The sequence below is a fragment of the Marmota flaviventris genome, chromosome 13 (assembly GCF_047511675.1).
Source record: "Marmota flaviventris isolate mMarFla1 chromosome 13, mMarFla1.hap1, whole genome shotgun sequence".
Classification (NCBI taxonomy): Eukaryota; Metazoa; Chordata; class Mammalia; order Rodentia; family Sciuridae; genus Marmota; species Marmota flaviventris.
In genome coordinates, this window is record NC_092510.1 from 54,516,439 (window position 1) to 54,538,984 (window position 22,546).

Genomic DNA, 22,546 nt, shown 5'->3' on the forward strand with positions numbered 1-22,546 from the left:
GCCTGTTACTTCTACCCCTAGAATGGCTATAATTAAAAATTGGGAAATAACAGGTGTTGGTGAAGATGTGGAGAATCTGGAGCACTCATACATTGCTGGTGGAAATGGAAATGGTTCAAAAGAGCCTGGCAGTTCCTCAAAAAGTTAAACACCAAATTATCCTATGACCTGCTGATTCCATTTCTAAGTACCTACCCCCAAAACTACAAACAGCTAGCCAAGCAAATACATGTGCCCACATGTTCACAGCTGCAGTACTCACAATAGCCAAAAAGTGGAAACTGGCCAAACATTCAAAGGATGAATGGATAGACAAACTACTGTGTATAGGTACAATGTAATGTCACTCCCCCACACCAAGGAATGAGGTACTTAGTCATGTTACAGTGTAGAGGAGCTAGAAAACATTATTCTATGTAAAAGAAGTCGGACCAGATGTTGTATGATTCTATTTATATAAAATGTCCATAATCAGTAAATCCCATAGAAACAGAAAAACAGACTGGTAGTTGTCAGGGGATGGGGGAAGAGGAAATAGAAAGTAACCATTTGATGGGAATGGGCTAATTGTGGGGTGTGGAAAATTTTTGAAATTAGAAATGGTGGTCACACAATATTGTGATTGTAGTAAATGCCACTGAAATATTCACTTCTAATGGTTAATATTATATCAAATTCAACTCAGAAAAGAAAAAAAAATTCTTCAAATGATGCTGAGACTGGTGAAAGATAACGAGGTTGAACTGCACCAGAGGCAGTGATAAAGAGGGGAAAGAAGCAGACGGTGAGTGAAGGGCCGGCCGGTGGAGAGAGAGAGAGTTGGGGAGGAGTAAAGGGGTGCTGAAACTTCTCCCCTGGAAGAGCTGATGCTCTATTGCTGCAGATGAGAACATGGGAGGAAGACAGGTTGGGGTGTGGGAGCAATGTATTCATTTGGGACTAGAGAATTGGAGGTGCCTGTGAAGGTGTGTGGGTAGAGCTGAGTCAGTCGGCTGGACCTCTGACCACTGGAATGTGGTGGAAAAGAAGAGCTATAGATTACCCTGGTGGACAGACCTACCTAGTAAAACTCCCTCCTGAATCAAAATATTGCCTTCCTACTAGTTCAACACAAGATCCTTTTGGTAGATTCAGTTTTGCCATTTTCATCGACTAGTGAAAACTGAGGATTCTATCTTAAGAATCCATGCCAGAGCCAGTTCTTTTAACATCAGCCTCTCGGCATTCCACTTGAACAGCACATGTGCCTGCATATGACAGCATATCTGGTGGATTGGCCTTCCAGGGAAATATATCTATTTCATAAAAGTCTCTGCAATTCCAAAAAGTTAGCCAGAGCAGGTTTCAAAGCCACACTTCCTTTGCTGTGGGGCTCCTGAAGCAGGGACACCAGCTCTCTAAATATTTACCACCCCCACTATGTTCATGCCCCGTAAGCTTCAAGTTTGGAATCCACCAGAAATGTCAATTTCATCAGAAATAAAAACACTGTTGTGAAAGTGTGCTAAAGGCATTCAAGAACTCGAGAAAGAAATTATGAATGCTACAGATAGAGCTATGTAGTCCCATCTGGAAAACATTTGCTAGGGCCCAGGGAAGGATAGATGAACTGCAGGTATGCATCCAAATGTAAGTTTTTCTCCCCTCTTCTTGAAGCCCATTCTCTCTTGGGCTACTCCTTAGTCTTCCCAGAGAAGCTACCTTATAGACCTGCCTTTGCAAAGTTCTCCCATTCCAATTTATTCTCTTTCCTCTTTTGTAGCTGATTTGGGGCCACACGGCCCAGATGGTCAGTCTGGGAACAGACACAGGCTTTTTCAAAGATGCAGTATTGATTCCCTATAGACCCACAATGACTTCTTTCTTCTACCTCTTCTTACTCCAGTTCACAAGGCTTTTAATCCCCACTGAACACAGCATGTCAATATGGGTCAGAGGATGGGCCACAACTCAAAATCAACTGTTCTGATACAGGAAGCTTCGCCTGGCACAAGCAGTGTTCCATTAAGCAGGGTCTGGTGCCATTGTCTTTTACAAGGCTCTCACCAGCTGGTCTTGCTATGCTTGGCTAAGAATTAGACAAGGGAGGGAGGATCTGGCTTGAATAGGAAGAGAGACAAGGGCTGGCTTTAAAAGGTGACACCCTAAGGACAAGCTCGAAGGAACAGGGAATAGGCAATGTCCCCCACAGAGTTGGTTCTGCTTTTATGGAAGAACCCAGACAGGCAAGAGAGAAACAAGCTGACACATGCTTCTGTGGCCCGCAGACAAAACCAAAATCCGAGGAGCACTGAATCCAGTTATTTCCATTGCACGTGTCCTCCGGGGCTGCAGAGCTGGGGAAACCTCCTGGGAGGATGTAAAATAGAAAAATTTTGGTTAAAACTTTGATTTTCACAAGAGGCATGTGTAGCACAAAGATGCTGATAGCTATTACATTTTTTTCTGGGAAGTTAACTTTTTTAAACATTTAAAAACTAAGTCATGCTATAAAAATAATACTAAGATACATCTCAATTGTACATATTAATTATAATAAATATTTATTGGTATTAGTCCATACCTGTTAAAGTAGAATTCATCAACCATAACAGCTTATAAGGACGCAATTTTATAAATGGTTGGGATCACCAGCTCTAGAATCAATAGATCTCTGCCACTTGCTAACCAGGTACCTAGGAAATCTTTTAATCTCTCTATGCCTCATTTTTCTCATTTGTAAAATGTAGAGTGGGGTTGATAACACTATCTACAGTCAAAAACAATAGGAAAAACATTTAGCCTAATGCTGGCACATAAGCAATTACTTCATAAAGGTGATGTATTATTATTGTAACTACTGATTTTTTTTCTTTTCCTTTTTTTTTTTTTTTTGGTACTAGGGATTGAACTCAGGGATGCTTAGCCACTGAGCTCCTTTTACTTTGAGACAGGTTTCACTAACTTGGTTAAGGCCTCACTAAGTTGCTGAGGCTAGCTTTGAACTTGCAATCCTCCTGCTTCAGCCTCCTGACCCACACCCAGTGTAACTACTAATTTTTGATGATTTAGAGTTCTCATAAGAATACTAATCTTTTTTTTTTTTTTTTTTTTTTTTTTGTCCTGGGGATTGAACTCAGGGGCGATCAACCACTGAGCCACATCTCCAGCCCTACTTTATATTTTATTTAGAGACAGAGTCTCACTGAGTTGCTTAGTGCCTCACTGTTGCTTAGGCTGGCTTTGAACTTGTGATCCTCCTGTCTCAGCCTCCCAGCTGCTGGGATTACAGGTGTACACCACGGCGCCCGACAATTTTGCACCTAACCCAGGCAGTCCTTTTTGTTAAAGTGGGCTTGAATTTCTAGTATCCTCATGGACTATGCTTTATGCTAAATAATCTTTTTTCTGGGCCTGGTCCTCCTGTTTCTTAGTTTTTGCTTCTGGCATGTTATCTTATATAGAGTCCCTCCCTTTGCTGCCTGTAATGGGATCTCTCTGCCAACTAAGAACTCTTCTTCCCTCACTCACGAAGGAACCTAGAAAATCATTTGTGCTAAATCAGTAGGTTTACATTTCTACCCAATTCTAAGTAAGCTGACCAAGGCTTCCAGAGTGTCCTGTACAGAAAACTTTGTGAGCTTTATGACACTTATTTCAAGATGCATAGTAGCCTCTTGGACAGAAAATGTTTTCAGTACAAAAGCAGAGACTAGTAGTGTGCAGAGAAGAGATAGAGCATGCAAAATTATGGAGAGCAAGGGCCTGGCATGTTGAGAAGGAGGTAGATATTTACTGTAGCTGAAACACAGATAATGAGACTGGAGAGCTGAGGCTAAGTTTTTTAGTGTTAGTACCAATAAAAATGACTGAAATCAGAAGCATTTTCAATATTGTAGGTGCTGTATTGTGTTGTACAAGCATGATCTCTTACCATAACCCTATATCATCTGTAATATAACTATGCAAACTTCATAGATGAGGAAACTGAGTCTTAGAAGGACTAACTAACTGTCCCAAGACCTGTCAAGGACTATTGGATTCCAAATGCTGTGCTTGTAACCACCATCCTATACTTTGCCCTGAGAATTAGTGTTTATGAAAATTGTTTTGGTGAATTGTGTGGACAATAGGAATTCATGAGATGTTTTAAGTAGAAAAGTATTATGACTAAATTTATTTTTAGGACAGTAAAATGATAAATTATAGAGGAAAGAGACTAAAAGTGGGTAAGACAGTCTAGATATTCAAATTAGACATAAGAAGGATGTAAGCTAAGGCAGTAAAGGTGAAGAGGTGGGTCAGGACTCCAGAGACATTTCTTAGGTACAAGCAATAAGACTTCATGATCATCTGGATGAGGAACAAAGTAGAAGTAGGGTAAGTCACCTGGGTTTCTAAACCAGTGGATTGTATGGCCCCTATCTGTGTTGAAATGGCATATCTTGTTTTTCCTTCCAGGAAACAGAAATATTAATGTTATTACTTAAAAGGGGGGACATCAGCAAGCATGATTGGGCAAAACAGAATTGTTTGGTGCAGGACTTTTCAACACCTTGAAATGTTATTGTGTACTGAAACTCTCCAAGGGTGTAACACCATATGCTTTGGAGTGGGGCTCAAGAGAGATGGCCTGGAGATAGAGGTTTGTTTTCTTCATGAGACATTTAATGACAGCCTTTCTATGTTTGCTAAGTGTTTGATTAACTTAATATGTGTTGCTGAATAATATAATTTAAAATTCTGAACCTGGGGGCAATGCATCATGAGGTAGAAATGCAAAGTGGGTAAAAATTAAAATGTATCCATCTCTGGGTAGAAACAAATAGCGCTACGTACAAACTGTGACATCCAATTCAAATTGGTTAGCATTTGGAACCATTGGAATGAAATGTTCATCAACAGAATTAAAACAAAAAAAAAGTCGGAGCCAAGATTTGGTTAATTATTTCACATGCCCCTGGAAGACTCAGGGGAGCCCAGGACTTCACTGGAGCAGAGGTTCAAAGGTTCAGAGCAAAGTCATTTCAGTTGACTGGGTACTTACTCATCCCACAGGAAAAATCACCATGCTGTTGTCACATCAGCTGCTTGTACATTGGCAAGAATATGCTCCCAGCTGCTCAAGTGTGTGGTTTCTCTGGTCATACAGTAAAGTACTTGTGACCTTAAGTAACCCACAAGGGTTTGAATGTCAAAGCTGGAATCCCCTTCCTTTCTGGGTTTCCCTTCCTGGGAACCTCAGACCAATCTGTTGACCTATCAGTTTTCATCAGTGTGGCATAGGTGACCACTCTTGCTATTAAAGACCTGCAAAGCCACCCAGAGCCACCGTGGTTCACTTAGTCAGCAACAGCCTCCAAACTAATGGCAACCTCATTTTTTTCTTTAATATTTTAATTTAACCTTAACACATGCCAAGTGTGTTTTAAATGTGTAATAGATGTTAACCTTCAACTCCAAGGCAGCATAATAATTATTCCTATTTAATGAATGGGGGAAATGAGGCACAGGAAGGTGAAAACAACTACTCAAGATCACACAGCCTCGCATAATAGAGATTCTTTCCACCCAAGGTTATTTAAAAATGGATTACATTACTTCCAGCAAAATTTGCCAAACTTCATCCACATACTGCATATCCACATACGGACTTAAATATTTATTTAATGTATATGAAAAATGAATACATTTTTGAAACTTTAGCTTTTCTTCAAAGAACATAATATATAAACTCACAGAATTGACATAGTAATTTTTTCTTCTAACCCCATGCAAATAAATTCATAACAGTTTTAAAAATGTATCCTTGTCCTTCCTAAAACACATTATCTAACCATCCTTGCACACTTGCTTTTCCTCTGAACAGCTTACATCACAAACTATAAAGTTTATTTATAAACTATTTATTCCAACCATTAAATATGTGCAAACATTCAATACAATTAACGTTTATTGGGTATCTGCTATAGTGTTCAGGGCAGAGGGCCTTGTTAATACTTCACTCCATGTCACCTCCTCCAAGAGGCTGAGCCTGATAGCCAGAGCCCACATGGATGCCCGCCTAGCCTGGGCGGAGATGGCATAAGGTGAATGTCATTGCAGGGTAGATTGCCCTGTTCTCAAATTATGTCTTCTCTCCTGGAAGAATGTTAATCCCTCCTGAATATTGTCATTATATCCCCTGTCACCACTAGTAACAGAGCCTTGAACTTCATGCTCACTAATTAATAAAGCACAATTATTAATGCCCACAGTGAACATAATCACATGGTGAATAATATAAGGCTGCTCAGCAATCATGGTAGCTCAATAACTATCTTTCAAAGACACAGTTACTGAGCCCCCACAATTGTTGGGCATCCTTCCATCATTATCTTATTTGCTGGTAATTAATCTTCCCAGCAGCCCTGTATGGTAGGAAACAGGTGAAAAGAGGCCGAGTCAATTGAAGAAGTTCATGCAGCTGACAGGTGGCAGAGCTGGGAGAAGAACTGAGATCCAACTGACTCCAGGTGAGCTGCTCTCTCCTCTGCAGGAGCCTACTGCACTCAGCTTCTAGTGGAAAAGGACACGTTCAGAGGAGTGAAAATAATCTCCTGCATTAGGGAAGACACTATGATTTCTCATTATCTCAAAACATGAGTCTTCTGCTGCCAATTACTAAATTAAAAGACAGTAACAAACTGTGACCACTGGCAAGAGGCTCTGGAAAGAAAGCTTCAACATAACTAGGGTAATTACTCACCCACACAGCAGATCCTGTGGGCAAGAGTTGGTGAAGACCACACTGTCATCCTCTGCTCTGACTCACAGTTCCCAGCTAAAACACAGCCAATTGGTTTATGTCCCAATGGATTGGACACCCTTGGGTCCAGCAGCTGCAGGGTTGTTCATCTTGGCTCATCCACGGTGGATTAACAAATCATGACTGGGAGGGATTGCTGACCAGACCCTTGACAATGTTCAAGCCCCACTTAACACTCTCAGACTGAAAGCCAGGAGCTGGCATGCCCAACCTCAGGGAATGCCCAACCTCTGAGGGCCTCCGCCTAAGTGAGCCCAGAGCGCTGGCTGCCACCTGCTGACCCGCAGACACTGAGGCTCCAGGTGCTGAGCTTCAGCTGCTCTCCCAGCACCTGGAGCCCCTTTCTATAGTCTGCCATGGAAGCCGTCTATGCTGCAGAAGCCCTTCAGTGCGCAGCAGAGAGGGTTAGTTCAACCTAGAAGTCCCTTCCAACAAGCAGGGAGGGGGTGGATTTGAGGGATCTGTTTCCCAGAGAACAGAGATTTCATTAATTAAAAATAACTAAAAAACCCCCTATGCCATCTTGAACTTCAGTAGGAGTAAATGCAACACAACTTGGGGAATAGTGAGGGGATTTAACTCCTGTGTGAACTAATATTTTAGGTCTTTAGGGTTTTTTCTCTATGTAATGATGATTATTTCCTTTATGTAGGGCTATTATGAAGCTTAAGGTTTGAAAACTGGCCCATTAGTTCTCAACAAGTATTGACTCCCTTCTTTTATTTTTTATTGCATATCCTTTATATGTTGAGACCAGAATTTGGTATGTGAATCTTAACACAATTAACAATTACAGTCTCAGCCAGGTGCATGGTGCACACCTGTAATCCCAGTAGCTCAAGAAAGCTGAGGCAAGAGGATCACAATTTCAAAACCAGCCTCAGCAACTTAGACCCTGAGCCTGAGTTATTGAGACCCTATCTCAAATAGATAAATAAATAGGAAACCAGGTAAGAATGCCTGGTGACCAAGGTCTTTTTCATCAGGACACTAGGTTTTTTTGAACAAACCCCTTCCTCTTAAACAAGGAGTGCATAAGAATGGTAATAGCTAATGTTTATTTTGTCAGATGCCAGACAGTCTTCAAAGCATTTAACATGTGTGAACTCTTTGCCTGTCTTTACAGAATCATTATCCTGCTATAATCTCCATTCTGTAGGTGAGGAATTTGAAGCAGATTCTCTAGCTGTAAAGTGAGGGGGCTCATATGTGAACCTAGGCAGTGTAGCTCCAGTGTCTGTCCCTCCACCGCCCATCACTGTTGCCTACTGTTCAAGAGATGGTTTACCAATTTGATACAGTTCTCAGTCCAGGGTCAAGGCCTCTCTGCTTTAGAGATGAACAGACACACGTGCTTTGGTGAGCTAACCTCTTGGAGGCCACGTGGGAAGACTGTTGAATTGAGTTCTTTGGGTAAGGGGAAGGAAAAGTGGAAGGAAACCACCACCCTCCAACTTTTGAAAGAGATGAGTGCCTAAAGACAGGTGTTTCAGAGACACAGAGCTGGAAGAGTAAAAATAGCAGAGGCTTGTAACTGATATTGCGCATGGAGTGGAGGAGGGGGAAGAGAGAGGCAGGAGAGAGGAAGACATCCAATCAGCACACTACCTATTATAAGCAAAAGATGGTGTAAAAGACCAGAAAGCAAACTGGATGTGCTTTTGAGAATAAGAACTAGAGGGAGCATACAGCCTTTTCCTCAAGACTGGAAGAGATATCCAGAATTTAGTCTAGAACAGAATCTTTACTAGTTCTTCTTGATAATATTTATAATCGGATTTTGATGCTGGATTCTCCATAGTCATATTAGACATGTGGTTAGGGCACCAGCAAAGCAGGGGCACAGAAAGAAAAGGTAAGAGGGAATTGATAAAGAAGATTCTGCAATTCCAGCTTAGAGTTAAGCTTTATGTCACTTTGAAAGATGAATTTGTTTTACAATTTGATACTGTTCTCATTTTGACTTTCATATGGGAGTGGGGGTGGGTACCATCATCTTTCAGATTATAAAGATCTTAAAATCTTAGTCTTTCTGTCTTTGGCAGAAAGGGAAACCTAAGTCACCTCTGTAGGACTGCTGATAGGAAATGGCACAGAGAAAGAAATGTGCTGAATTGAATGATTGCAGTTATCAAAAAACAGGAATATTACAAAAAACAGTTGAGAACCTGTTGGGAAAAAAAAAGCAGTTGGGAACCTGGCAGATAAACTTCTTGTCTTCACAATTCTGCCCAGGTTCAGCTCTGTTTGGCTTTTACATGATGACATGGTTGGATACAAGCAACACATTGTATCTGCCAGTGAAAACACTAATTGAGTACACGGTTAATTTGCGTCTGTCTTTCACAATAGCAGGAGCATTTATTTCCCTCCCAACTTCAGCCAGATTTGAATCCAAATTTTATCAATAGAAGATTTATCATCAATTTTCCCTGAATCTTTCCAACAGACCCTCTGAATTTCTTTTAGTTTATATCTGGCATTCTCCTCATTTTCTGGCAATAAATAAATAAGGGGTAACCTTGGGGGAAAACCATACCATAATAAAAATTATAGTGGTCTCAGATATTTAGCACTTACTCTGTGCCAGAATCCATGATAAGTAATTTACATTTCATTATCTGAACTGATATCAAGACAAAACAAGAAGGGGTGCCTTCATGATTGTCTCCATATCAGTGATGAGGAAACTGAGACTTAGAAACTCGAAATGGGATCGAGATCCTGGCAGATGAACTCTCAGTCCCTCTCACCTGTAGGTCACATGGGCTGCTGTCCTTCTAGAAGTTTGGGTCTCCCACTCAGGAAGTAACATGGCTAGAACTGGCCCACACAACCCCTTTTTGGAACTCAACTTCCTCTTGACAGTAGTCCTTTCTGAACTTGATCAAGATTCACTTACAGGTCACCTCTACCTTCTGTGAATTGGGAATGCATTATAAATGCCAGGGCCACATTCATTCATTCTAGCTAGCTACAGCACTTCTTTTCCTGAAGACAGGCTATTTTCATCAGGATTAAAACAGCCTTCGGCAATAAATATTAAAAACCACCCAGTGAAAAGAACAGCTTCCTCAGAAGCTTATGAGGATTAGAATTTTTAAACAGGCCCTGCTTCATATGACCACCCCTCTTCTCCATCCCTTTGTGTGCTCCCACATGGGTGTGCTTTCAGCATCAATCAGATTTGGTGTTTTGCTCAAATCCGTTCTTACTAATTGCCTGCCCATATTGCTGCAGGCTCTGGATAGAATGGACAGGGGGAAATAGAACCTTACCCCTTCTCTCACCCCTGGGGGGATTCAGATTTCTTGTGCTTGATCTTTGTTGGTGGCGAGATGAAAATACTTGCTATACATAGCAGCTTTCCTCCTTCATGTCCAACGGTTTCCCTGATGATGGGGGACCTCAGTCATCCTCTTTGTTACAAAGCCACCCACAGAAAAATCAAACCAGCAAAAGCCAGGAATAAGCTAGTTCAGGCTGTAAGTCTTGTGTACGGTGATCTAGCAGAAAGACTTGGGGAGGTTAATCATTTTCAGTACGGATTGTGGTTCTACTGCTTTGTGGTGTAAGATGGTGATCCCCAGTTTATTCATTTGTAAAATGATGATGATAATACCTACCCATAGGGGTTGTCAGGAGAATTAAAGGAACTATATAAAGTGTTTAATGCAAAGCTTGGCACAGGGGGATACTCTGTGCCCTGTCTGTCCACTTCCTCCCTTCTCTGGCTGCCATCCTGAATTGTAGGTGAGGTATTAGTTATCCATGTTCAGAAACATCCCCAAAGACTTGTGGTTTCTGCATTAAAAACCACATTGGCTGTTCCCAGCTAATTGGGTGTCCTTGGGTCTGAGTTTCTCCATATGAATATATGAACTTGGGATTTTAAAAATGTAATACAATAATTATATTCTTGGACAAATGGTACATTTTCTAGAAAAGCACAGAGAGTTCTTTCAGCACTTGGAGCTAGTAGGAATTGCTTGATATATGGGTAGCAACTCACAGTAACTAATGATTTACAATAAATACTTCAGCAAAGAAAAGTCTGGGTAAACTCCATATTTCATCCTTCTGTCAATGAGCTACAAAAAGGTTTGCATCTTAAATCAACTGGTGGTTGTACCCCAGAAGGATGTGGTCTAAATAGATTTGTGTGACGGGGCAATTTCTCATCATGGAAAGGATCTCTGCTGTCATTGTGGATTCTCACTAAGCAGCCAGTGAGTGAACAGTTATGGAATTACAGAGCTGATCTCCTGCCTGATGCCACAGTGTTCTGAGACATAGTCACAGAGGGTGCTCATCAGGGAGACTCAGGAAACCCCAAACTGTCAGCACCCACGGCTGGAAAGATGACATACAAAGGGGCTTATTTTCTATCTCTTCATTCTGCTTATTGGTAGCAACTTTGACAGGTGGAGGGAGACTATGAATAACCCCAGTGCAGGACCCTGGAAACTGAAGACTGTGGGAAGATGCAGAGACTCTAGTTTGGGGTCGACAGACCTAGGTTGATATCCCAGCCCTGCTACTCACTGTGTGATCTGGAACAAGAAAACTATTTCTTTGATTTGATATTTTTTCTAGCTGTAAGATGGTGGGGGCCGGGCAATGATAATTACTACTTAAAAGATTTTCAACTCATGTGCATGTGAATGTTATTATATCACCTTATATTAATTATGGTTAATCTTTATGAAGTGTTACCAGGTGAAAGAAGCAGTGCTAAGCACATTAATAGCCTTTGCTCACAATTCCCCACTTCTATATAAGGAAACTGAGGGAGAGAGGGCTTAACTGACTTGCCCACACAGTGAGTATAAAGCTAATGCAGCAGAAGCAGGATTTGACCTGGGTAGGTTGGATCCAGACTGCCTTATAACTGTTAGAGGGAGGAAATATACCCCCAACAGAAGCTTATGGAGTCTTTCTGTGCTAGATCTCATGACACAACATATGGGGACTCTATTCTCAAAGAGTTTATCCAGGTTTGCTGGAGAACAGGAGAGACGCCTCAGAAGACAAACAGCACTGAGTATAGACTGACGAGCAACCAACAAGAACTGCCATAAAAGCTCAGCAAAGATTGCAAACTGGCTCCAGGACACATGAATCCCTTCTCTAGCAGCCTCTATATCTGCCACTTTTTGTCATTCTTAAATATCACTGTTATAATGTTAAGAATCTGATTTTGAAATAAGGATAGATATTGGTTTTGGCATAAACACACACACACACACACACACACACACACACACACAAAAGGAAATATAGATGCCAGAGAAACAGTTAAATAGTAAAAGATGAGATTCCCTCCCCCATACACCAAAAAACAGTTCATGGGAAAACCAGAATCACTGTTGAGACAGGAAAGTTATATATGAGAAGGCTTGGGGGAAGTAGGGAGGGAACACAAGTTAGAATTATTGTGTGTGTGTGTGTGTGTGTTTTTTTAAATTTCAGAAGGGTTACCTGACCCATGTAGATAGGATGAAGTATATTATCTTGGTGTCCAAGAGCAGAGGGCACCTTTTTGGCCTGTCTCTCCCCATCCATTGCTCTTATGGCCTCACCCTCACTTTTAGATAAATAACAAAGAGGAAGTGTGGTATTACATCTTGTAGGTCTCCAAGGAGCAAGATGAGGGCCGGTGAAGCAGCCTTTTGTTTCCATGGGTGAAGCCTGCCTTGCCCCTGTATAAGATATTTTGTCCTCCTATATCGAAATGATGAGTGGGGTGAAGGGTGTGCCATTCCTTCCCAAAAAGCTGCCTATTTCCATGTGGGGAGCTCTATGCATGCATTACAGTGCACCCAAGGACCCCCAGATAGTCATTCCAGGTCTGCTTGGGGAAGGAGAATTCTTTCTGCAGATGGAGCCTGGATGAGGTGAAGCTGCCTAGGAAGGGAAAAGCCCATGGAGTCAATTAACTTTCCTTTCCTGATTAATTTATTCTTTCCTAATCGGACATGCTGAGAATAAGCATAGCTACCCCCAAGATATCAAGACCTGGCCTTCTTTTCAGTTAATCACATGGGAATTAGAAATAGATCCACCGTGCCACTCTGAAAACAGGCAACTCAGTTCTCCCCGGGATAGAGGGTTGAATTGGATATTGTGGTAAAAGAAGGATTTAGTGCAGCAAATCTGTATAGGAGAGAAAATGGTCACTGCAGATGACATATGGCAACCCACCAAATGATGGAACACGTAACGCACACTCACCTTGGAAAACCATACCTGTGACAGCAGCAGAATGATGCTTCCAAGACTATCATCCAGCAGTTAGCCACATATTCACAGGTCAGCCAGAATCCTCTCCTGCTCTGTCCATATGGTGAACACCTCATTGTAAGAAAGAATGTACCATGATATGACAAAACACTTTGTATCATGAGTTTGTTTATGCCAGGGTTTGAACCCAGGGGTGCTTAACTACTGAGCCACATTCCCAGCCCTTTTTATTTTGAGACAGGGTCCCGCTAAGTTATTAGGGCCTCACTAATTTGCTGAGGCTGGGTTTGAACTTCTGATCCTCAGCCTCTTGAACTGCTGGGATTATAGGCGTGCACCGCAGCACCCACCTTCATGAGGTTTTATATAGAAATTGTGGGCTATTGAAATATCCATGACTAACGAAATTGTGTTTTAAAAATAAAAATAGTATGAACCCTGATATTCATTGAGATGTTAGCAAGAAGACAAGAGAATACCACCTAAATGTTCAGAAAAAAAGAGGTTTGATTAAATAAACTATGGAACGTCCACTTGATGAAATGTATGCCAGGAGTTGGTGAATGTTTCATATAAAGAGCCAGACAGTACATATTTCAGACTTTGCAGGCCATAGGATTTCTGTCACAACTGCTCGTTTTGCTGTTGTAGCATGAAAGCAGCCATAGGCAATACAAAAATGAATGGATATGGCTGTGTTCCAATAAAACTTTACTTACAAAACAGGCAGTGGGCCAGATTGGGCTGGGAAGAAATAGTGTGTCAACCTCTAGTACCAACATTAAAACAATGATTGTGTGAAGTAACATTCAATGAAAAGTAATATGATGATTGTGAAGTAACATTCCATGTTTAATGAAAAAGAACACGATTAAAAAAAACTGCATATCCTTAAGAATTACAACCTGTGTATCTGTATATGTCTGTGTCTACGGAAAAGTCTAGAAAGAAAGCATACATACTAGTAGCTAGGTTGACAAGCCAGAGTTCAGGGTGATTTTCTTTTCCTTGCTCTGAGATAGATTTTCTCCGTCTTGGTATTCTTTCATATACATAATGCTGAATGTATAAATTAGATACAGATACTGACTCCTTCTGACCAGGCCTCTGTACCAAGAATGAAAAGGAGCATGGGTTATACTCATGCAATCTTCATTTGCACAATAGCCTTTTCTCCCCAAATCTTTCATCTTTACCTTTGGAGGTTTCCTTCCATTGGCCTAATACCACACAGGGGCAGGACATTTTTGTTGACCAGAGCTCAGCTGAGCCTATGACGACTATGTTGGTTGGTTTTTCTAGGGAAACCAGGCAGATCACTAAGCACTTAAGAATCTGCAGTGGGGAGAGGGGAAAAAAGGGATATTCTTTAAGAAGGAAAAAGAACAGTGCTAACTCTATATTACCCCTGAATCCTTCCGGTTAATAATTGAACATAAGCTACCATGAATTTGTGTATGAGACCACCTGCTTACAGGACTCTCTTGTTTTGTTTTGTTTTATTGAACTATGGGGTGGTCTCCATTAGTGGATTTCACTGGGTACAGATTTAGTCAAAACCATTATTATATTTAAATTTGTTGAGCTGGAGTTTTATAAGGGATTTATCCCCAGAGGAAATAGACTTGGTTTTGTATATGTGTTCATTTCAAAATACAGTGTCTTGTCTCATTAAATCCTAAAGAATGAAGGATTATAACAAAACAAAGCAGGCGCTGCTTTTATTAAGCAAGCCCAACAATGTGCTGTGAAGACGATGGGTTTTCTTTTCGTCCTTTGGGACTTCACAACTGAACCCGAGTTAATGTAAAGGGAAGATTTCTGAATGAGACAAACTTGAAAACAATATAACTTTTTTTTTTTTAAAAAGAAGAAAACATAGTTTTTCTCTCTTTTTGTAGAATCTGATATTAAATGAGAGATCTTCTCTTTACTGCTTCAATCTGTTGGTTATTACAATGAAATAATTTCCCAAACTATATCTCTAGTTATCAGTTGTCATAGAAATAGTTGTGCTGCATCCAAATTTCAGCATTAAAACTTTACAATAAAATCCATAGAGGGAAGAGTGCTTGGAGAAAAGTCTGTTTAATTTTAATCTGTATGCATCTGATAATCACCTCCAAGAGAATTGGTTGCCCTTCCTTTCCTCCACAGTTGATCTGATCTCTTTTCATATAAATTGTTGGACCTAAGAAATTATCTCACTGCACAAACTGAGACAAAGACATTCAACCACCTGGCAATTTCAAAAGAAAAAGGCTTTAGGAAATAATGATAATTAATAAACATATTGAGGGCTTGCTCTGTGCCTATTACTGTTCTAAGGCCTTTATATATGTTAGTTTGTTCAATCTTTACAGTGACCCAAAGAATAGAAACTGATATTGGCCAATTTTACAGATGAAAAATAAGGTCAAGTGTTTTGCTTAAGATCACGATGTTACTAAATTTCTGAGCAAAGAATTAAACTCACTTTTCTGAGACTTTTGTTAACTAGCCCTCTATGCTGCCTAACCAAAAGCAAAGCTCTTGATGAGGAGCAGTGGGCGCTCCTAAGTACACCAAGGGAGAGTTCTCCCCAAAGAAGTTCTATTAAATGCAGAGGGAGGAAAGTAATTTTACATTGTTTGCAGAATGTGAAATTATTCTATGAAACCAAGGGCCATTGAGTTAACCAGGAGCTAAAGAGAAAGTGAAAATGAGAAAAACACGAACAGTTAGAAATGTCCAAGAACTTCAAGATCTTATACCCTGCTTCATTAAAGAAAAAAAGAAAGGAAAAAAATCTTAAGGCGTTTATCATAAGAAAATGATCTGAAAGATGGAGGTAGAGACATACTGTCAGCTGGTAAAAGCATTTTAATAATTCCTCTTAGGAAACCGTGTGTGTGTGTGTGTGTGTGTGTGTGTGTACACACATGTGCCTATACACACATGAACATAGTCACCCTGAAGTGTCCAATATCTCTGGTTCAATAACAGACTATATAATATATAGTAGAATACAACATAGGCACATACTAGACTACATTTTTCTGATAGTTTAAAACATGTTAATTAATGAAATAAAAACATATTCTAATTAGCTTCCCTATTTATAGAACATATTACTGTAATATTTTATTAATGACTCAGGGTAATCATCAGAACATCATGTATTATTTTATTTTTAAATCCTGTTATATTCTAATAATCTATTCTAATTCTATTCTGCTTTAGGTCTTATCTGTAGGGGATCCTCTGCTCCTATATTACATGACATCAGACAACTTTTTGAAATCTAAAGCTGAAATTTTAGGGATAATTTATGCAGTGACCAGAAAATACCACATGCTGTGTAGTTACAAAGACCTAGGATTGACACTGACTGTGTATTCTTATGTAAGTCACTTAACTTTTATGAGCCCAAGTTTTCTCACTTATAAAATGGGAACATATTTTATGCCTTCCTAAAAGCACTGTTGAGAAGATTAAAAGGAAGCACCTTTCAGGGACCTGGGACTCAGGTCAGTGCTTAGTGAGTGGAAGTTGGTTTTATTATATCCTCTTCATTTTGTCAGCATCCTGATTTTCTACTAGTAGTGGCGGGTTTTACTCTACAGTAAAATGCCAATTCTTAATTAGCTGACTCGATTATTATGTGGGGACTGAGAAGTCAGATGACAGCTGATAAAGTACACTAGAAATATGCCCTTAGTACGAATAAATAAACTCTGCAAATAAAAGGCATAGTTTTCCTGAGATCAGTTTTGACTGCTTAAAAATCAGACTCCCTGCTCCTGAACTGTGTTCTGGGATCTTGAACAATGATGATAAACAGAATGCCTGGCATGCTGCGTTGAAAAGGATGATACATATGAGTCCTGGATCACTGTGAAGGAATGCAGTGATTAATTAGTAATGTCTCTTTTGTGCCAGGGAGGTGGGCAGGGTGAGGCATGTGGCACAGGTGCCACTAGGTTCTCAAGCTTTCCAAATTAGTTATCTTTATATAAATGAGATGTGTATACATGTGTGAATATATCTGTATGTAAATCCATATATGCGTTTATAAATCCATTGATGTGCCTATAAAATATTCACTTTATTGAAATGTCTGAATGCAGTGTGGATTCCAACATGACAGTTTTAAATTTCACTAACTACTCTTCTCAACAGTTACACCAGTGCTCTCTTGAGCATATTCCATTACATTTTGTTAAAACTTAAGTTATTTTAAAACGAATTAGTTCCGCACAGTTTGAAAGTTGAATCCCCACAAGATTACAAATCTCCTCTCCTGGTCTTCTTGTAGTACAGGCTTGGTCAGCATTTTAAGAGACCTGAACAGGTTTCTCCTTTAAATCCTCTCTTCTCTCTCTCTTTTAGGTCTGACTCTGGAACATCACATCCACTTCTGGGTCTCTGCATCCTCTGGGAAGGGGAACTGGGAGAAGGTGACGGTCTCTGAAGGGCTCTTTATAGTGGGAGGCATCTTTCACCTCACTCCAGCTTGGTTTGGTTCTGTCTGCCACGGGTGGCCTCTGCATTTGGCTAGTCCCTGAATGGCTTTGGGGGACAGGAGTCACCTTCCCCTCACTACTCCATTGCTGAACAGTAACTGTGTCAACCATTGTCTCCCACCACAGTTCTACACTTCCAAACCGCTCACCTGATAGGGCAGTCCTCACTTGATAGCACCTGGGCAGTACCATGGCTTCTGACTCATGCACTGGAGCCAAGGAGAAGTTCTTTTATATATCCCAGTGAGTAAAGTAGGTAGGAGTTTACTCCTATCTTTCCCCCAAGCACACTGCATTATGGGCCAGCTTGTGATCTACAGAGATCTCTGGGAAGAAGCCAAACCCTAAACTCCATGTTCACCCATGCCCTGAACTCCAGAGGATGCACTGAGTTCTCCCTCTTACTTCCCCTTCACTCTCTGTTCCATGCTCAGAGGAGAGCCCAGAGGAGACCCTTTAGGATTCTAGCTGAGAAGAAACATACAGTTGGGGTAGGAAGATGTTTGTCTCCCTTTATTGGGAATCCTTTAGTCTCCAAGTGATTCTTTTTTATCCTTCTTTATGTATTCCCTGGATACCAAAAGATGACATAAATCCAGTGTTTCCTCACCCCCACCCCACCACTCCACACTTTGGATACCAAAATCTGGATGCTGACATCCCTTAAATAAATGTTATAGTTGCATATAACCTACACTCATCCTCCCATATTCCTCAAATCATCTTTAGATAATTAAATTATTAACAATCCCTAATTCTTATAATGTGGACCTAGAAAAGCACCCTGAAAAGCTTATGTTTTGAAAGTGAGATTTCCTAATGCAGGAAAGTTCAGAGATGTAGCTTTTAGGCAATGATGACAGCTGTAACCTTATCAATGGATTAATCTATTTGATGGATTAATAATTTGAATGAGTGATAATTATAGGCAGTTGTTGGAGGAAGTAAATCACTGAGGTCATGGCCTGAATTATGTCTGTTGATGGCCTCTTTCTCTCTCTGCTTGCCACATTCTGAGTGGCTTTCCTCCACCACACCCTTTCATCATGATGTTCTGCCTCACCTAGGGACCAGAGCAATGGAGTTGGCCATTTACAGACTGAACCTCTGAAACTATGATCCCAAATAAACTTTTCCTCTTCTTTTCAGGTATTTTGGTCACAGTGACAAAAAGCTAATACACTAATACAATGTAAGGGCTATGTAAAGAGTTGCTATAGTGTATAGTTTATAGTATAATGACAAGAAAAAAGTCTGTACATGTTCACTACAGATGCAATATATTTTAAAATATTTTTGATCTTCACTTGGCTAAATCCATTTGTGCAGAAGAAGCCTTGACTATGGAGGGCCTATATGTTGTATATGGTTTATATACAACTGTTGCTCTGCATTCTGGTGCTGGGGCAAACATCAGCAGCTCAGACAATCAGAAAGAAAAGGTAGACATAAAGTAGAGGGGACAAGAACGTGCATCAGTCTCTCACCACCTCTAAGTTTCCTATTTCTAAAATGGGGAGTATTGTAGAAGCTGGTGACCTTTGCCATGGACCACACATACATTTGTCATTGGAGCTCACTGAAAAAGGAGATCAGATGGGAACCTGAAGATCTGTGAGCTGGATTGCTGCCTTGTACTTGTAAAATCAGTTAAATATGCTTGAGTGGCACCTGAAACTGACTTTCTGAGAGAAAACATGGCTGCTGCTTCACTTCTGCCTTCTGATTCTCATGCAAAAGTCTCTGGTGGCCAATTGTCCCCTGAAGTACTAAGAAGGGAATTCTGGGAAACAGCTCCTGCTTAGCTAGGCTGACATACTATAAATATCCCACAAGGCCTGGGACTGCCAACTCTGGTGATTCCCGCAGTCTGTACTCACTTCTGGTCTTCTCATGTAAACTCTGACCCGGGTAGGAACTGGATGGTGGATAGTGACCGCAGGGCTAACCTCTTAGTGCTTCTGGATGGGATCAAGTGTAATTTTTGAGAATCGTTTTAAAAAGTTGTATGGGCTCCTTCACTCTGCCTATTCTCAGCTTTAGGTTCCAGTTACTAATTCTAAGTTCTACTCAATGACCCAGATTATGTAAGATTGCATTTTAAATAAATCTTCAGAAAGAAAAAGGATCAGTGCTAAATCATCCTAGTACAGGATTAGCTATGTAAGCACTTCTTTCTATCATCACCTGAAAATATTCACAAGTACAATAGCTAATTTTAAAGTATACATGACAATTTTACTAATTCAGATCTGTACCATAGATTGGAAAATCTAGGCCAGTGCTTTTAACATTGAGAGGAGTATAAAAATAATATCAAGTAGATCCTTATTTATCTTATCCATTTAATCCATTTCCTTTCTTAGAAATATCATTTGAAGTTAACATTTCACACTATTTTTAAGTTTGATTCTATTATAGTATTAAGGAAATCAAGATGCTTTCAATGAGATATTGTTACTAGGAAAACCATGAAAATGTAATATAGACTATATTGATTTATACATGCAATATCTAACTTGTAGAGTTTAGATTAGAAAGACACACACTCAGATTATAAGTGTAGATGTATAATTGTGAAACTTATGAAAAAGTTTATAAGGTTAAATGAACTGCCTGTAAAATGTTCTACATTGACTTCTAAGTGATTTCCTGAATATGTTTCACTTATAATTGATGTTCCATTCACCTGCGTCCATCCACTACCAAAAAGTATTTGAGGCAGCTGATTTTCTAGATTTAACCTAATCCTATGCATAATTCAATATAAATAAACTATAAACTATGTATGATTTATTTTACTCTTTGACTAAAGCTGTGTAAATATTTTCTCTAAGTACTAAATATTTCTAAATCATGAAAAATATATTTAAATTCAAGGACTGATTATTGAAAGTAACCGGAAAGAAAATCAACTACACACACACACACACACACACACACACACTTAGAAAAAGGTACAGGAGGATACACTCCCAATTGTTGACAGAAATTCTCTCTGAAAAGATCGAGAATACAAAAGTAAGAAGGAGGTGCATAGTTGTGTATCAGGAGAGATGAAAATGGGCTTCTACTTGCAATTTTTACAAAGCATATGAACTGTTTTGAGTATGTATTCATGGAAACAAGATTTTAATTAAAACATAACAGATTTTAATTGTAAAAGGCATGGATACTGAATAAAAGTAAATTAAACATTCATAACACTGTATGCATATTAGTCATAATAATTAACTTTTCCATTTTTTGGCATGGAAAGATGTTTATCATATATTATTAAGTGTTAAGAATAAGGGTGCTAGGGCTGGGATTGTGACTCAGCAGTGGAGCGTAGGCTGGACCTGGGTTCAATACTCAGCACCACATAAAAATAAAGGCATTGTGTTGTGTCCATCTACACCTAAAAATAATAATAAAAAAAAAAAGAATAAGGGTGCTAAAAATCATGCTTGGGGGAGCTGCAATTTTGTAAGATATGTATCTACTGAGAACGTACATGTGGATTTTTGCATATGTGTATAGAGGAATTGCCACCAGGGTAACCCATACATTAAAAATTAGCATGATCATCCTAGGTAGAGAGAAATCTTTCTCCTCCTATGCTTCTGCTTTTTCTTCATCTTCTCCTTCCCATTGGCTACCTCCTTCTTCACTTTCTCCTTCTTCTCCTGTCCTTCTTTTTAGATATTTTCTCCTTCTTCTCTATGCTCACTTGTCTTTATTTCTTTAATTGCATTATTTCTCTTATAGTTTAAAAGCTATAAACATAAAAAAGGTGACAGGTAACTGACAATAATCATAATAGGATTTAGAGGATCCACTACATGCCAGTTATTTCATATACATAATTGCACTCAGTCCTTCCTACTCCCTCCACTTTGGGTCTTAAATGACCTGCAGATGTCCATGTGGTAAGTAGAGGCTTGGTGCCCAGGATGGTGCTACTGACAAATGATGGGACCTTTCAGAGGAGGGGCCTAGTGAGTAGTTCTTAGGTCATTAGGGATGCGCCCTTTAGAGGATTGTGGGATTCTGGACCCTTTGTCTTTCTTTTTGCTCTCTAGATCCCAATGTAAATGGTTTTGCTCCACCATGAACGCCTGCCATGATGTCCTGCCTCATAGCAGGCCTAAAGCAATGGAGTCAATTGATCATGGAGTGTAATCTTCAAATCATGAGCCACAATAACCTTTTTTACATTCATGGGGGAGGAGGAGGGGACTAGGAAAGACAGTAGAATGAATTGAACATAACTTTCCTGTGTTCATATATGAATACACGAATAGTGTAACTCCATACCATGTTCAACTGCAAGAATGGGAAGTTAGACTCCAGGTATATATAATATGTCAAAATACATTCTACTGTCATGTATAACTAAAAAAGAACAAGTAAAAATTTTTAAAAAATAAGTTAATCATTTCAGTGCTTTGTTACGGTAATGTAAAGCTGACTAACACAGTACTAATTATTACCACTTTAATATTTATTTATTTATTTATTTTAGCTTTCAGCGGACACAACATCTTTGTATGTGGTGCTGAGGATCGAACCCGGGCCGCACGCATGCCAGGCGAGCGCGCTACTGCTTGAGCCACATCCCCAGCCCCTTATTACCGCTTTATACATAGAAAAAAGTCCCCATAAGTCTTAGAAAGTGAGTGACTTGCTCAAGTTCTTACAGCTAGAAAAAGAAATAAAATCTATTGATCTTCAAAGCCCTGGCTCTTTCCTCTATATCACAAAAAGGGGTATTAAGACTTTTATAGTTATTTTTTAAATTTGGGAAAGTTAAGTGAAAAAATTGAAATTCAAGAGCCTATGAAATTCAGTATCATTTAAATAAGAATGTATGAAAGAGTACTTCCTATATGACTTTTTTTTTCACTAGTCTTTATGTTTTACTTGTTCCCTTGAAAAATTTTAAATTGGAAGTTTACCCATCATGTACATGCATAAACTTACCACATATTGTGTGGTATACACACACATACAAATACAAGACCAATAG

The 22,546-nt window shown here is 39.7% G+C and overlaps 1 long non-coding RNA gene across 1 annotated transcript in view; it reads left to right on the forward strand.

Moving 5' to 3' along the window:
- The window catches only part of LOC114104448 (uncharacterized), an 84,618-nt gene extending 62,491 nt beyond the window's left edge, over positions 1 to 22,127 (forward strand). Inside the window, exons 2-3 of the long non-coding RNA XR_003584846.2 lie at positions 17,402 to 17,469; positions 22,043 to 22,127. This is a non-coding gene — a long non-coding RNA (uncharacterized lncRNA). The remainder of the gene's footprint in view (positions 1 to 17,401; positions 17,470 to 22,042) is intronic.
- The last annotated feature ends 419 nt before the right edge of the window (positions 22,128 to 22,546 follow it).